We start from the raw sequence: 16,274 nt of genomic DNA, 5'->3' as shown, positions 1-16,274 counted from the left end.
ATAACTACTATAATACTGCTCCCTATGTACAGGGATATAACTACTATAACACTGCCCCCTATATATAAGAATATAGCTACTATAATACTGCCCCCTATGTACAAGAATATAACTACTATTATACTGCCCCATATATATAAGAATAGAGCTACTATAATAATGCTCCCCATGTACTAGAATATAACTACTATAATACTGCCCCCATGTACAAGAATATAACTACTATAATACTGCCCCCATGTACAAGAATATAACTACTATAATACTGCCCCCTATGTACAAGAATATAACTACTATAACCTACTATACAACACTGCTACATACAGTCCCATGTAACATACACCTCAGCCCACAACAGCCATGCAGCCCCATGTAACATACACATCAGCCAAGCAGACCCATGTAGCATACACACCAGCCACTTAGACCCATATAGTCATACAATCCCATTTATACAGGCACTTACCCTGTAAGTTCTCTTGTCTTCATCCTGGACTTAGAGGAGGCTGCTTCTTGAGATCCAGGGAGGGAGGCGATCGCGCGGGGGGGGGGGGGACCGATCGCGCGCGGGTTGGGGGCGATGTTGGGGGTGGGGGGATCGCGGATGGTGCCATCGCGGGTGGTGCCTGTGTGCTCTCTGAGCTGACTGTTCACAGCAGTGTTCGGGACCTTCAAACCTAGCTGGGAGAGATACCGGCCTGCACGGGGGACATCATGACGCGGGTCACGTGCCACAGGCATCAGAGAACAGCAGCACAGCAGGGGGAAGTCCCTGCAGCGCTGCACCTGGCCTCACATTCCTATGGCCTTCAGCGCGGTCTGTGAGTTCATGTTTTTTTTCACCGGCCCCACCAGTGTCAGACCGGCCGGGACCGGTCCCAAATGAGTTGGCCCACCGGTGCCCGGTGGGTCTTATGGCCAGTCCGCCCCTGGCGGTGGGGTTCCCCCTCTTGTCCCGTGATCCCTATCCTGGTCATGCGCCCCATGGTGACGCTTCGTGTCACGTTGCGTGGGGCCACGCTCGGGCTGGAGGCAGACTGCTCCCGGGTCTCGCGCGCCGTGAGACCAGTCCGAAATGACTGACAATTAGCTCCAGGTGAGAAAGAAATGGTGATATTGGTGGGAAGGAACATAAAATCCCAGTGCAGCTAGAGGAACTTAACCCCCAGACGAAGGCTAGGGCGAAACGGGCATCGAGGAATCCTTTCATGGTAGACGGGGGACATATTATGACACAATGGGGGTCATTTACTAAGGGCCCGATTTGCGTTTTCCCAACGTGTTACACGAATATTTCCGGCTTGTGCCGATTTTCCCTGTATTGCCCCGGGATTTTGGCAATCGGGGGCGTGGCCGAATGAAAACCCGACGTGTTCGGAAAAACCGCCGCATTTAAAAACGGAAAATGTGTTGCGAAACTTGTACTTACCTTCACTCAGCTGGCCTCGGTGTATTCCAGTGTGTTCCGATGCTCTTCAGCGCAGCAGCGCCACCTGGTGGATGGCAGAGGAACTGCCTTAGTGAATCCCGGCCGGACCCGAATCCACCGCAGAGAAGGCCCCGCTGGATCGCGAATGGGCCGCGTAAGTAAATCTGCCAAATTGTGTTGATTAGATATGCACTATAGCACTTTGTAACTTATTTTGCAATTTTGCACTTGATTCATGTGTTTGACACGTCATGGTATGACTGCATACAAATTACCAGTTAACGATACCCCCCATTCCTGTCCTATGAATTTTTTATGTGATATCCTCATCAATCCAAAGTGATTCACCTGTTATTATTCTATTTTTAACCTGTGTCGTGTTTTGTGTTAGCTAACTGTCCAATAAAAGAAATTTGTTGTGATTAAAATTGGCTAAGTCTTCCCCTAACAACATAGTTCACTTACTTTTTTGTGGTGCACCTTTAACATATTTAAAACGAGTTTGTTTTGTAGTGTGAACAATGACGTAGGAAGCAATTATTCTTGGCTTTGCTTTTCTGGTAACCACAAGTGTGGACACTCCATATGTAGGACATGCACACATTTAGAGACAGGAAACAGTTTTTCCTCTTTTGTAACTAATATAAATTATGATATAAATACCTACATAAATTGTAATAACTCATATGTTGTATACCTCATAGCGTGTAGTAAATGTAGATTACAGTATGTGGGCTGCACGATGTGTCCTCTAAAGAACAGGATAAGACGTCACCTTTCAGATGTATCTAGTCCCACTGTCCATGCATCAGCCGCATCCCAACACTTTTGTAGCACTCACAATAAAGATGTTTCTACATTTGTATGGAAGGGCATAGAAAAAGTTCAGAAACCAATGAGAGGAGGTGATTTAAATAACAAACTATTGAATAGGGAGACCTATTGGATGTTTCTGTTGGATACGAGACACGAGATTTTATGTTATTAAGCTTGTTATCTGATCTATAGTGTGAACAATGACCTAGCTTTAAGTGTTTTTGAAATATTTCATTGATTTATATATATGAGCCCTTGTCCTAGGCGAGTCCTGATGCAATATAACACATAAAGATTATATGCCATTCTATATAGCTTATGTCATCTGCCCTATAGTGTGAACTACGACCTAGCATTCAGTGTTTTGAAATTTCTCACAGATTTGTATACATATGCCCTTGGTTTAAGTGAATCCTGATACGATATAACATATATAGAATATGTCATCCTATACAGCTTATGTCATCTGCCCCATAGTGTGAACTGCGACCTAGCATTAAGTGTTTTGAAATATTTCACTGCTTTGTATATATGAGCCCTTGTTCTAGGTGATTCCTGATGTGATATAACATATACAGATAATAACAAATGAGAAAAAAAAATGTTTTTTTGTAAGATGTTTTTATATAAGTTAACTTTTAATTATGTGTTAAGTTGTGAAGGTTGAGCACTGAGCATTCTCTGGCCAATTCACACACAATTATCAGAGTTCAGGTGAGACTGATTCAGGTGCCTGTTGATTGCACATACGGTATAAGAATGCTGGGTGCACAACCTGAAAAATGCAAACCATGACTAGGTCCGGTAAGACGAAATGTGTCAGTTTTTTGCTGTGTACATGATCGTGATGTCTGGATTTTTATGTGGATAAAATAAAGTTACTATTTTATACGGATTCCCATGGATGTGCTGGAGTTTTTTCCTTTTGTATGCTGTTGAACCGAGGGACTTTGGATTATTTCTCCGTGCACTGGGAAACCAAGAGCTTTGTGGGTGAGCAGGATGCTATTTTGTTTTTGTTGCACCTTTAACATAGGGCGTGCTATAGACTTTGCCCGTTGAATTTGGTGCACGGTCAGACAGATAGCCGGAAAGCCCCCTAATTTTTGTTGCATGGTGGCTACCGCAGCTGCGCCACAAGAGGGCGGCGCGACGCCTCTTAAAAACCTGTGCAAGGAGATAACACCTAAAACATAGTGCAAAGTCCGTCATAAAACTGGCACAAAGCCCTTAGTAAATGTGCCCCAATGTTTTCATGGCCTGATCTGGTTTACAAATACATTTGGGGGTGATAACTGAACATCTAAAAATTCTAAGTTAAGTATTATCCAGAACCGCATTCATACATGTGGATGTCGAAAGCTAACAGTCATGAATTCCCTGCTTCAAGAATCTTTTCAAAAGCAGACCTGTGAACTGAGTTGACAGATTGACAGCAATGGTTTAACTGGTAGACTTTGTAAGAAAAGCATATAATAAGGCAGCAACATTAGAGAGGAAGGCGCTCCTTTATAAAAAAAAAAAAAAAAAAAAAAAAGAGGAGAGAGGTTTAAATTTACTTTGGATTTTGTTCCAAATGAGAACAATATTCTTACAGTGCTCCAAAAAAATTGGTGCCTTTTTTTTTTTACAAAAAGGTCCAAGTAATACTGCAGTGTGCTGGATATTAATATACTAGGGGGAGGGGTTATGCACAGGGCCAGATTAAGGGTCCCAGGGGTATGGAGCACTTAATTTAGGATGGGGCCCCCCAGCTCGGCACCCAATGCGGGGCCCCCTTTCACAACAATATATGTGAAAAAAAGATACCACATAGTTATCCGGTTTCCAATATCAGCGCTATACTATTACCAGATAATGATACCTCAATACTGTCACCAAAAGATCTGTCTAAACTGTGACCCACAGCATTACCACAACATAAAGAAAATACCAACTTCCTGATAATGAACACAAGACTCTATACACAGACCAGGATTACCAATCATTTAGCACATATAAACTCCATTTATTGATAAAACTTTACCGCCATATTGTTATAATACAAACACCACCCTGCAAGGTACAATATCACTAATGACACCTCTGTACAAGCCCAGATAATAACATTACATCCTGATTATCACCACTACATAATGACTGAATAATACTGCAATACTATATGATAACCTACACACAGACCAGTATGTACCAGCATATAGTGATCATATATACCAGTCCTGCACAGAGGCTGCAGTGTCATCCAATGACTTACAGGTGACGTCCCCAATGTTGTCTCTTCCTTCCTGTCTGATCTTCCAGGAGTCTTCTTCCAGCCACAATTCATCTCTGCTGGTTTATAAAACAGACCTGATTGGCATCATCCTATATACACATATATCATATATACCCCTCATACCACAACTGTACACACTGTACCACAACATATATCACATATACCCCTCACACCATAACTGACCACACTGTGCCTCCACATATATCATATATGCCCCTCACACCACAACTGACCACATTGTACCCCCCATATATATCATATATACCCCTCACACCACAACTGACCACACTGTGCCCCCACATATATCATATATCCCCCTCACACCATAACTGACCACACTGTGCCTCCACATATATCATATATACCCCTCACACCACAACTGACCACATTGTACCCTCCATATATATCATATATACCCCTCACACCACAACTGACCACACTGTGCCCTCACATATATCATATATACCCCTCACACCACTACTGACCAGACTGTGCCCCACATATATCATATACACCCCTCACACCACTACTGACCACACTGTGCCCCACATATATCATATACACCCCTCACACTACTACTGACCACACTGTGCCCTCAAATATATCATATATACCCCTCACACCATAACTGACCACACTGTGCCTCCACATATATCATATATACCCCTCACACCACAACTGACCACATTGTACCCTCCATATATATCATATATACCCCTCACACCACAACTGACCACACTGTGCCCTCACATATATCATATATACCCCTCACACCACAACTGACCACACTGTTCCCCACATATATCATATACACCCCTCACACCACTACTGACCACACTGTGCCCCACATATATCATATACACCCCTCACACTACTACTGACCACACTGTGCCCTCAAATATATCATATATACCCCTCACACCATAACTGACCACACTGTGCCTCCACATATATCATATATACCCCTCACACCACAACTGTCCACACTGTGCCCCCCACATATATCATATATACCCCTCACACCATAACTGACCACACTGTGCCTCCACATATATCATATATACCCCTCACACCACAACTGACCACACTGTGCCCCCACATATATCATATATACCCCTCACACCATAACTGACCACACTGTGCCTCCACATATATCATATATACCCCTCACACCACAACTGATCACACTGTACCGCTCATTACCCCCACTACCACTGCATCATGACTGAATAATACCACCACAGCATTACCACAGCAAAATAATACCACCTAAGGCTACATTCACACCAACGTATGGATGTAGTGGATGTATGTAGTGGATGTATATACGGCCAATGTATATACGGGCGATATATGTCCCCCATACACTTCTATGGGGTCACGGCCCTGTACGGGAGCGGTACAGTGCCGCTCCGTAGCCCGTATAAAGATAGGACATGTCATATCTTTCTACGTAATATGGCGCCGTGCGCTGTATATTCCTATAGAGAGGGGCGGGGGTGATATGCGCTCATCCCCTGTGCTTCTCTCCACAGCGCCGATATATGCCCGCCGTGCTACTGTACGGCGGGCATACATTGTCTAAATATAGCCCAACACAAACTCAATTAAAAAAAAAAACAATAAATTATTCAAATTAAAAATGAAATGCTCTGCAGATAAACAAAAACAAAAATATTAGAATATAATTATATCTGATTACTCACCGTTTACTGTCTTCGTCATTACAACTTCATTACAGCCTCTATAGCGCCCCCTGTAGTTTGGGATTCTTCATCTGGTGTAACTCCTCCAGTTGTTATGGATTCGCCCCTAGATGTCTTCAGCTCTTGGCAGCACATCTGTGCCCTTAAAGATACCACAATCACTTACAGTATAATGGCACCTGGATATATATACACAGCACCTACTTACTAAAGCTATATATGGCAACCCCATTTATGAATGAATATATAAAAGCTGCCCCTGCTATACAGCAATCCCCACTATACAAATCCCCCCCCAAAACAATGGCCCATTTCATCTATAAAGTGACCTCCCCTATACAAAGACGGTCCTCTATAAAGCACCCCTCTTGCCCCGAAATACAGTCCCCACATCCAGTAAACAGTGGCTCTATACAGAAATAGTACCCCCCCTTGCCTCTATTCATAAATTACCCCCCTGTCCTCTATACACTGTCAGTATACATGAATTACACTCCCCTGTACACTATACATGAACTACACCCCCATCCTCTCTACAGTGCCTCTATATATGAATTACAACCCCCATCCTCTATGCAGTGCATCTATACATAAATTACACCACCTGTTCCCTCTACACTTCCTCTATATATGAATTACACCCCTTGTCCTCTATACAATGGTTATATACATTAATTAAACCCCCCTATATACTGCACCCTGTCCCCTGTACAGTGGCTCCTCTATATATAAATGACACCCCCCTCCCCTATACAGTGGCTCCTCTATATAAAAATTACACCCCCTCCCCTAAACAGTGGCTCCTCTATATATAAAAGACATCTCCCTCCCCTATACAGTGGCTCCTCTGTATACTTTATAAATGACACCCCCTCCCCGTTCCCTATACAGTGGCTCCTCTATATATAAATGACACCTTCTCCCATCCCCTATACAGTGGCTACTCTATATATAAATGACACCTCCTCCCGTCCCCTATACAGTGGCTCCTCTATATATAAATGACACCCCCTCCCCGTCCCCTATACAGTGGCTCCTCTATATATAAATGACACCTCCTCCCGTCCACTATACAGTGGCTCCTCTATATATAAAAGACACCTCCCTCCCCATCCCTTATACAGTGGATCCTCTATATATAAATGACACCTCCTCCCGTCCCCCAGAGGTCGCACTAACATTTTTCCAGAAGGGTAAAAATACTCCTCTCACCATTTTTGAGGAGTATTTTTACCCGAGGAGGAGTATGAAAATTTTGGTAATACGCCGTGCACACTGCGCACACACTCCACTCCACTCTGCGCGCACACTCCACTCCACACTGCGCGCACACTCCACTCCACTCTGCGCGCACACTCCACTCCACACTGCGCGCACACTCCACTCCACTCCACTCCACACTGCGCGCACACTCCACTCCACTCCACACTGCGCGCACACTCCACTCCACTCCACACTGCGCGCACACTCCACTCCACTCCACACTGCGCGCACACTCCACTCCACTCCACACTGCGCGCACACTCCACTCCACTCCACACTGCGCGCACACTCCACTCCACTCCACACTGCGCGCACACTCCACTCCACTCCACACTGCGCGCACACTCCACTCCACACTGCGCGCACACTCCACTCCACACTGCGCGCACACTCCACTCCACACTGCGCGCACACTCCACTCCACTCCACACTGCGCGCACACTCCACTCCACACTGCGCGCACACTCCACTCCACACTGCGCGCACACTCCACTCCACACTGCGCGCACACTCCACTCCACACTGCGCGCACACTCCACTCGACTCTGCGCGCACACTCCACTCCACTCTGCGCGCACACTCCACTCCACACTGCGCGCACACTCCACTCCACACTGCGCGCACACTCCACTCCACACTGCGCGCACACTCCACTCCACACTGCGCGCACACTCCACTCCACACTGCGCGCACACTCCACTCCACACTGCGCGCACACTCCACTCCACTCTGCGCGCACACTCCACTCCACACTGCGCGCACACTCCACTCCACTCTGCGCGCACACTCCACTCCACTCTGCGCGCACACTCCACTCCACACTGCGCGCACACTCCACTCCACACTGCGCGCACACTCCACTCCACACTGCGCGCACACTCCACTCCACACTGCGCGCACACTCCACTCCACACTGCGCGCACACTCCACTCCACACTGCGCGCACACTCCACTCCACACTGCGCGCACACTCCACTCCACACTGCGCGCACACTCCACTCCACACTGCGCGCACACTCCACTCCACACTGCGCGCACACTCCACTCCACACTGCGCGCACACTCCACTGCACACTGCGCACACACTCCACTGCACACTGCGCACACACTCCACTCCACACTGCGCACACACTCCACTCCACACTGCGCACACACTCCACTCCACTCCACACTGCGCACACACTCCACTCCACTCCACACTGCGCACACACTCCACTCCACTCCACACTGCGCACACACTCCACTCCACACTGCGCACACACTCCACTCCACTCCACACTGCGCACACACTCCACTCCACTCCACACTGCGCACACACTCCACTCCACTCCACACTGCGCACACACTCCACTCCACTCCACACTGCGCACACACTCCACTCCACTCCACACTGCGCACACACTCCACTCCACTCCACACTGCGCACACACTCCACTCCACTCCACACTGCGCACACACTCCACTCCACTCCACACTGCGCACACACTCCACTCCACTCCACACTGCGCACACACTCCACTCCACTCCACACTGCGCACACACTCCACTCCACTCCACACTGCGCACACACTCCACTCCACTCCACACTGCGCACACACTCCACTCCACACTGCGCACACACTCCACTCCACTCCACACTGCGCACACACTCCACTCCACTCCACACTGCGCACACACTCCACTCCACTCCACACTGCGCACACACTCCACTCCACACTGCGCACACACTCCACTCCACTCCACACTGCGCACACACTCCACTCCACTCCACACTGCGCACACACTCCACTCCACTCCACACTGCGCACACACTCCACTCCACTCCACACTGCGCACACACTCCACTCCACTCCACACTGCGCACACACTCCACACCACTCCACACTGCGCACACACTCCACTCCACTCCACACTGCGCACACACTCCACTCCACTCCACACTGCGCACACACTCCACTCCACTCCACACTGCGCACACACTCCACTCCACTCCACACTGCGCACACACTCCACTCCACTCCACACTGCGCACACACTCCACTCCACTCCACACTGCGCACACACTCCACTCCACACTGCGCACACACTCCACTCCACTCCACACTGCGCACACACTCCACTCCACTCCACACTGCGCACACACTCCACTCCACTCCACACTGCGCACACACTCCACTCCACTCCACACTGCGCACACACTCCACTCCACTCCACACTGCGCACACACTCCACTCCACTCCACACTGCGCACACACTCCACTCCACTCCACACTGCGCACACACTCCACTCCACTCCACACTGCGCACACACTCCACTCCACTCCACACTGCGCACACACTCCACTCCACTCCACACTGCGCGCACACTCCACTCCACACTGCGCACACACTCCACTCCACACTGCGCGCACACTCCACTCCACACTGCGCGCACACTCCACTCCACACTGCGCACACACTCCACTCCACACTGCGCACACACTCCACTCCACACTGCGCACACACTCCACTCCACTCCACACTGCGCACACACTCCACTCCACTCCACTCCACACTGCGCACACACTCCACTCCACTCCACACTGCGCACACACTCCACTCCACTCCACACTGCGCACACACTCCACTCCACACTGCGCACACACTCCACTCCACTCCACACTGCGCACACACTCCACTCCACTCCACACTGCGCACACACTCCACTACACTACACACAGCACACACTCCACTACACTCACACAGCACACACTCCACTACACTCACACAGCACACACTACACTACACACAGCACACACTCCACTACACTACACACAGCACACACTCCACTACACTACACACAGCACACACTCCACTCCACTGCACACAGCACACACTCCACTACACTACACACAGCACACACTCCACTACACTACACACAGCACACACTCCACTACACTACACACAGCACACACTCCACTACACTACACACAGCACACACTCCACTACACTACACACAGCACACACTCCACTACACTACACACAGCACACACTCCACTACACTACACACAGCACACACTCCACTACACTACACACAGCACACACTCCACTACACTACACACAGCACACACTCCACTACACTACACACAGCACACACTCCACTACACTACACACAGCACACACTCCACTACACTACACACAGCACACACTCCACTACACTACACACAGCACACACTCCACTACACTACACACAGCACACACTCCACTACACTACACACAGCACACACTCCACTACACTACACACAGCACACACTCCACTACACTACACACAGCACACACTCCACTACACTACACACAGCACACACTCCACTACACTGCACTACACACAGCACACACTCCACTACACTGCACTACACACAGCACACACTCCACTACACTGCACACACTCCACTACACTGCACACAGCACACACTCCACTACACTGCACACAGCACACACTCCACTACACTACACACAGCACACACTCCACTACACTACACACAGCACACACTCCACTACACTACACACAGCACACACCCCACTACACTACACACAGCACACACCCCACTACACTACACACAGCACACACTCCACTACACTCAGCACACACTCCACTACACTCAGCACACACTCCACTACACTACACTCAGCACACACTCCACTCCACTACACTACACTCAGCACACACTCCACTCCACTACACTACACTACACTACACTACACACAGCACACACAGAACACTGCACACTACACTACACACAGCACACACAGAACACTGCACACTACACTACACACAGAACACTGCACACACTCACCCGGAGTCCCGACATAGACGCAGGCAGCTGCGGGCAGGTAGGGAGATGGAGCAGGAAGGGGAGCAGCTGCCCCGCTGTCCACAGGTCTCCCGGGGCCTGCGCTCTTGCTCCGGAGCGCTGATGACACAGATTACTGTGTCACGTGTTCCGCTGAGCGGCCCGGCGCGCGCTGTGATTGCGCTATAGACACTTACCTCTTTTGCAGCGCGCGCCGGGCCGCTCAGCCTGCGCGCTACAGGGAATAATTGCCATGCGTAACTTTACGCATGGCAATTATTTTGGGGAGTAATGGTGCCTCATCACGCGTCTATGACGCGTGGTGAGGCGTTAATGCGACCTCTGCCGTCCCCTATACAGTGACTCCTCTATATATAAATGACACCTTCTCCCATCCCCTATACAGTGGCTCCTCTATATATAAATGACACCTCCTCATGTCCCCTATACAGTGGCTCCTCTATATATAAAAGACACCTCCCTCCCCATCCCCTATACAGTGGCTCCTCTATATATAAATGACACCTCCTCCCGTCCCCTATACAGTGGCTCCTCTATATATAAAAGACACCTCCCTCCCCATCCCCTATACAGTGGATCCTCTATATATAAATGACACCTCCTCCCGTCCCCTATACAGTGACTCCTCTATATATAAATGACACCTCCTCCCGTCCCCTATACAGTGGCTCCTCTATATATAAATGACACCTCCTCCCGTCCCCTATACAGTGGCTCCTCTATTTATAAATGACACCTCCTCCAGTCCCCTATACAGTGACTCCTCTATATATAAATGACACCTCCTCCCGTCCCCTATACAGTGGCTCCTCTATATATAAATGACACCTCCTCCCGTCCCCTATACAGTGGCTCCTCTATATATAAATGACACCTCCTCCCGTCCCCTATACAGTGGCTCCTCTATATATAAATGACACCTCCTCCCGTCCCCTATACAGTGGCTCCTCTATATATAAATGACACCTCCTCCCGTCCCCTATACAGTGGCTCCTCTATATATAAATGACACCTCCTCCCATCCCCTATACAGTGACTCCTCTATATATAAATGACACCTCCTCCCGTCCCCTATACAGTGGCTCCTCTATATATAAAAGACACCTCCCTCCCCATCCCCTATACAGTGGCTCCTCTATATATAAATGACACCTCCTCCCATCCCCTATACAGTGGCTCCTCTATATATAAATGACACCTCCTCCCGTCCCCTATACAGTGGCTCCTCTATATATAAATGACACCTCCTCCCGTCCCCTATACAGTGGCTCCTCTATATATAAAAGACACCTCCCTCCCCATCCCCTATACAGTGACTCCTCTATATATAAATGACACCTCCCTCCCCATCCCCTATACAGTGGATCCTCTCTATATAAATGACACCTCCTCCCGTCCCCTATACAGTGACTCCTCTATATATAAATTACACCTCCTCCCGTCCCCTATACAGTGGCTCCTCTATATATAAATTACACCTCCTCCCGTCCCCTATACAGTGGCTCCTCTATATATAAATGACACCTCCCTCCCCTATACAGTGGCTCCTCTATATATATAAAATACACCCCCCCATATACTGAGGCTCCTCTATATATAAATGACACCTCCTCCTGTCCCCTATACAGTGGCTCCTCTATATATAAATGACACTTCCCTCCCCTGTACAGTGGCTCCTCTATATATATAAATGACACCTCCTCCCGTCCCCTATACAGTGGCTCCTCTATATATAAATGTCACCTCCTTCCCCTATACAGTGGCTCCTCTATATATATAAAATACCCCCCCCCCCATATACTGAGGCTCCTCTATATATAAATGACACCTCCTCCTGTCCCCTATACAGTGGCTCCTCTATATACAAATGACACCTCCCTCCCCTATACAGTGGCTCCTCTATATATAAATGACATTCCCCTCCCCTATACATATGCTCCTCAATATATATAAAATACACCCCCTCCCCATATACTGAGGCTCCTCTATATATACAGTACATACCCCCCTCCAAACCCCCCCCCTTTCCCCCTCCACTATACATTTGCTCCTTAATATATATAAATTATCTTCTGTCTTCTTTGCTGGGCCCCTTTATAACAATAAAATAATAAAAGTTCACTCACCTTTCCCCGTAGGCAGCGCTGACAGCCTGAAAGATCTGTGGCTCCTCTCCTGCTGCAGTGTGGAGACACAGAGAGACACACACGGCGCGATCTATGAGTCATAGATCGGCCGTCTGTGGAGGACAGAAGGTGCAGGCAGAGGTCACTCTACCTGCACTTTCTGTCACTCTATGGTATTTGTGCCTTAAAGGCACAGTACCATATGCAGTGTGTGTGTCAGTATCGGGCTGCTATTAGCGTTTAGCAGCCCGATACTTACTAGCTGATGTCTGCGGGGCCCCTGTAGCCTGTCATTGTGTGCAGGGCCGGATCTACAGCGCCAGACGCCGGGGCCCCATAGAGGGAGGGCTGATCCCGGGGCCCGGCACAAGTGCTCCAGGAGCGCCAATGTACATCCGGCTCTGGTTATGCAGTGTTTTCATCACACTAAGGTTGATGCCTTAATGCTATACAGTGTGTGATCATTAATATGTATACAGATGCATCATGACATATACTTGTGCAACACCCTCGCCGATGCAATGGCGAGGTAGTGCTTGCGAATACGTCCCACCTGTAGGTAACACCACATTACACTACATGGTCCTTATAGGATCAAGGGGAAATTGCAGTGGTTAATCCTGCCTGGCAAGGCAGATGTTAATATGTGATGTAATTTCTATCATCCAATGTCTGTGTTACATCCTGTCTCTGTCAACTGAGAGGTAATTGGAGGAGCAGCCACCACCTGACCAAAGGGAGGTAATAAAACCTCTGGCCAGGAATGTTCTAGGGGGTTCTTAGAGAGAAATCTCTCTCAGGAGAGAGACCGGTCCTAGTCAGGCCCTCTGGGTCTGCAGGACGCAATCAGAGAGTAGTTAGCTGAGCAGTAGCTCAGAGTCTCTAGCACACCAGACCAGTGCAGGAAGAGCCTAGCCCCTGCCTGAAGTGGAAGATAAGACTAGAGTTAGTGTAGTGAGGAAAGGGGTATCATCCTACCTTCAAGGGTGATACCTGAAGAGATCCAGGACCGAGCTGAAGCCTCCTCTTAGGACACAGCTGCCTCCCAGCCTGCCCTATACATCCAGGCTGGTGAAATACATCCTGTGGCTCCCTCCAAATACCTCTCCAGTACTCCACCATCTTGTTAAAGGCACGTTGCTGATGTTCCTGCGGTTCCAATAAAGAACTGTAAGTTGTTTTCTTCAACTTCTGCCTCCGTCTGGTCCCTGCTACTACCCCTGCCTTCATCACCGGCACCCTGTCCATCACCCAGAGACTCACACTCGGGACATTAAGGGGTTGCCCCAGGGAGATCCGCTATAGCAGCCGCTCCCTCATCTTTTCTTGCCAACACCACCCTGCTGGAGACCTGCCAGGCTGTAGGACAGCCCTCCGGTTCCCCCGTACCAAGCACCGTGACAATAGCGTGCTTAGGCCGCAACCGCCAGCCACTCCGGTACCGCGGGCCCCGGCTGTCTCCAGGCCTCACCTCAAGGGCTAGGCCACGGTGGGGGATGTTGCACTTGCATATATCTGATAGAGAGGGGCACGGTATATACATCTAATAAAGTAGGATAGTGAGGCATATACTATAAGTATTGATAACCGTCAAGAGCAGAAAGACTCATAGAATATCATCTTTCGGAACATACAGTACAAATGTGTATCCTCCCTTCACCCTGGGATGTCCTTCTGAGATAATACAAGTTTACCTTTTCCATTCTCATATTATGTGTGTGTGACTCTGGACCTATTTACTGCAGATAAAATACATGTAAGCAAAACATTAATCCAGTTTCTAAAAATCTAAAAGCCATGTGTAATGTATATTTTTGTTTATTGAGTTGTATAGTAGAGATGAGCGAGCACTAAAATGCTCGGGTACTCGTTATTCGAGACGAACTTTTCCCGATGCTCGAGTGCTCGTCTCGAATAACGAGCCTCATTGAAGTCAATGGGAGACTCGAGCATTTTTCAAGGGGACCAAGGCTCTGCACAGGGAAGCTTGGCCAAACACCTGGGAACCTCAGAAAAGGATGGAAACACCACGGAAATGGACAGGAAACAGCAGGGGCAGCATGCATGGATGCCTCTGAGGCTGCTTAATCGCACCATTATGCCAAAATTATGGGCAACAGCATGGCCATGACAGAGTGACAGAATGAAGCTAGATAGCATGTAAAACATCCAATAATTGACCCTGACACTATAGGGGACGGCATGCAGAGGCAGCGGCAGGCTAGAGAGTGGCATGGCGACATACCCTAAATGGACTCAGGCTTCAAACCAATGGGTGGCAGAGAGGAACCAAAGGAGGTGAGCAAGAAGCGCTCAAATAATATCGGTACATGATAAAAGTTTGCCAGTATATTTTGTGGATTACACAGCAGGGTGGCGACAAAGTTAACATGGAAGCCATGAAAACAACCCAAAATTCTGCCTGACACAGCTCGTTTGATAAGGGGACCATGTATGGAGGCAGTGAACTAGTAGTAGATTAAAGGTGCTGCAGTTAAAACTATGTTAGTTGGATCTTGAGATGGAACTGGCGCTCCGCTGCCAGGCGAGCTTTCGCCAATCCAAGCCCCTGTCTCTAGGCTACTCCCCAAACAGCACTTCTAAGAACCTTTTGTATAAGATCAAGTGTAGCAGCGTTCTTATAAGTTTGGGATATGGCGGGTGAGGGGAATGTAAACAGATGCGCAAGAAGCGCATGATGCGCATGGAGCTGGCGCTCCGCTGCCAGGTGAGCTTTCGCCAATCCAAGCCCCTGTCTCTAGGCTACTCCCCAAACAGCACTTCTAAGAACCTTTTGTATAAGATCAA

At 48.7% G+C, this 16,274-nt stretch overlaps 1 long non-coding RNA gene across 1 annotated transcript; it reads right to left on the bottom strand.

Moving 5' to 3' along the window:
* Positions 1–4,253: 4,253 nt before the first annotated feature.
* On the bottom strand, positions 4,254–13,593 carry LOC140128931 (uncharacterized). Its single transcript, XR_011855197.1, has 3 exons — positions 13,467–13,593; positions 6,227–6,368; positions 4,254–4,573 (listed from the first exon to the last, which is right to left on the bottom strand). It is a non-coding gene; the product is annotated as an uncharacterized lncRNA (long non-coding RNA).
* Between the last annotated feature and the right edge of the window lie 2,681 nt (positions 13,594–16,274).

Source organism: Engystomops pustulosus, chromosome 4 (assembly GCF_040894005.1).
Source record: "Engystomops pustulosus chromosome 4, aEngPut4.maternal, whole genome shotgun sequence".
Lineage (NCBI taxonomy): Eukaryota > Metazoa > Chordata > Amphibia > Anura > Leptodactylidae > Engystomops > Engystomops pustulosus.
The sequence above is the reverse complement of the archived record's forward strand: the minus strand, read 5'-3'. Positions and strand labels throughout refer to the sequence as shown.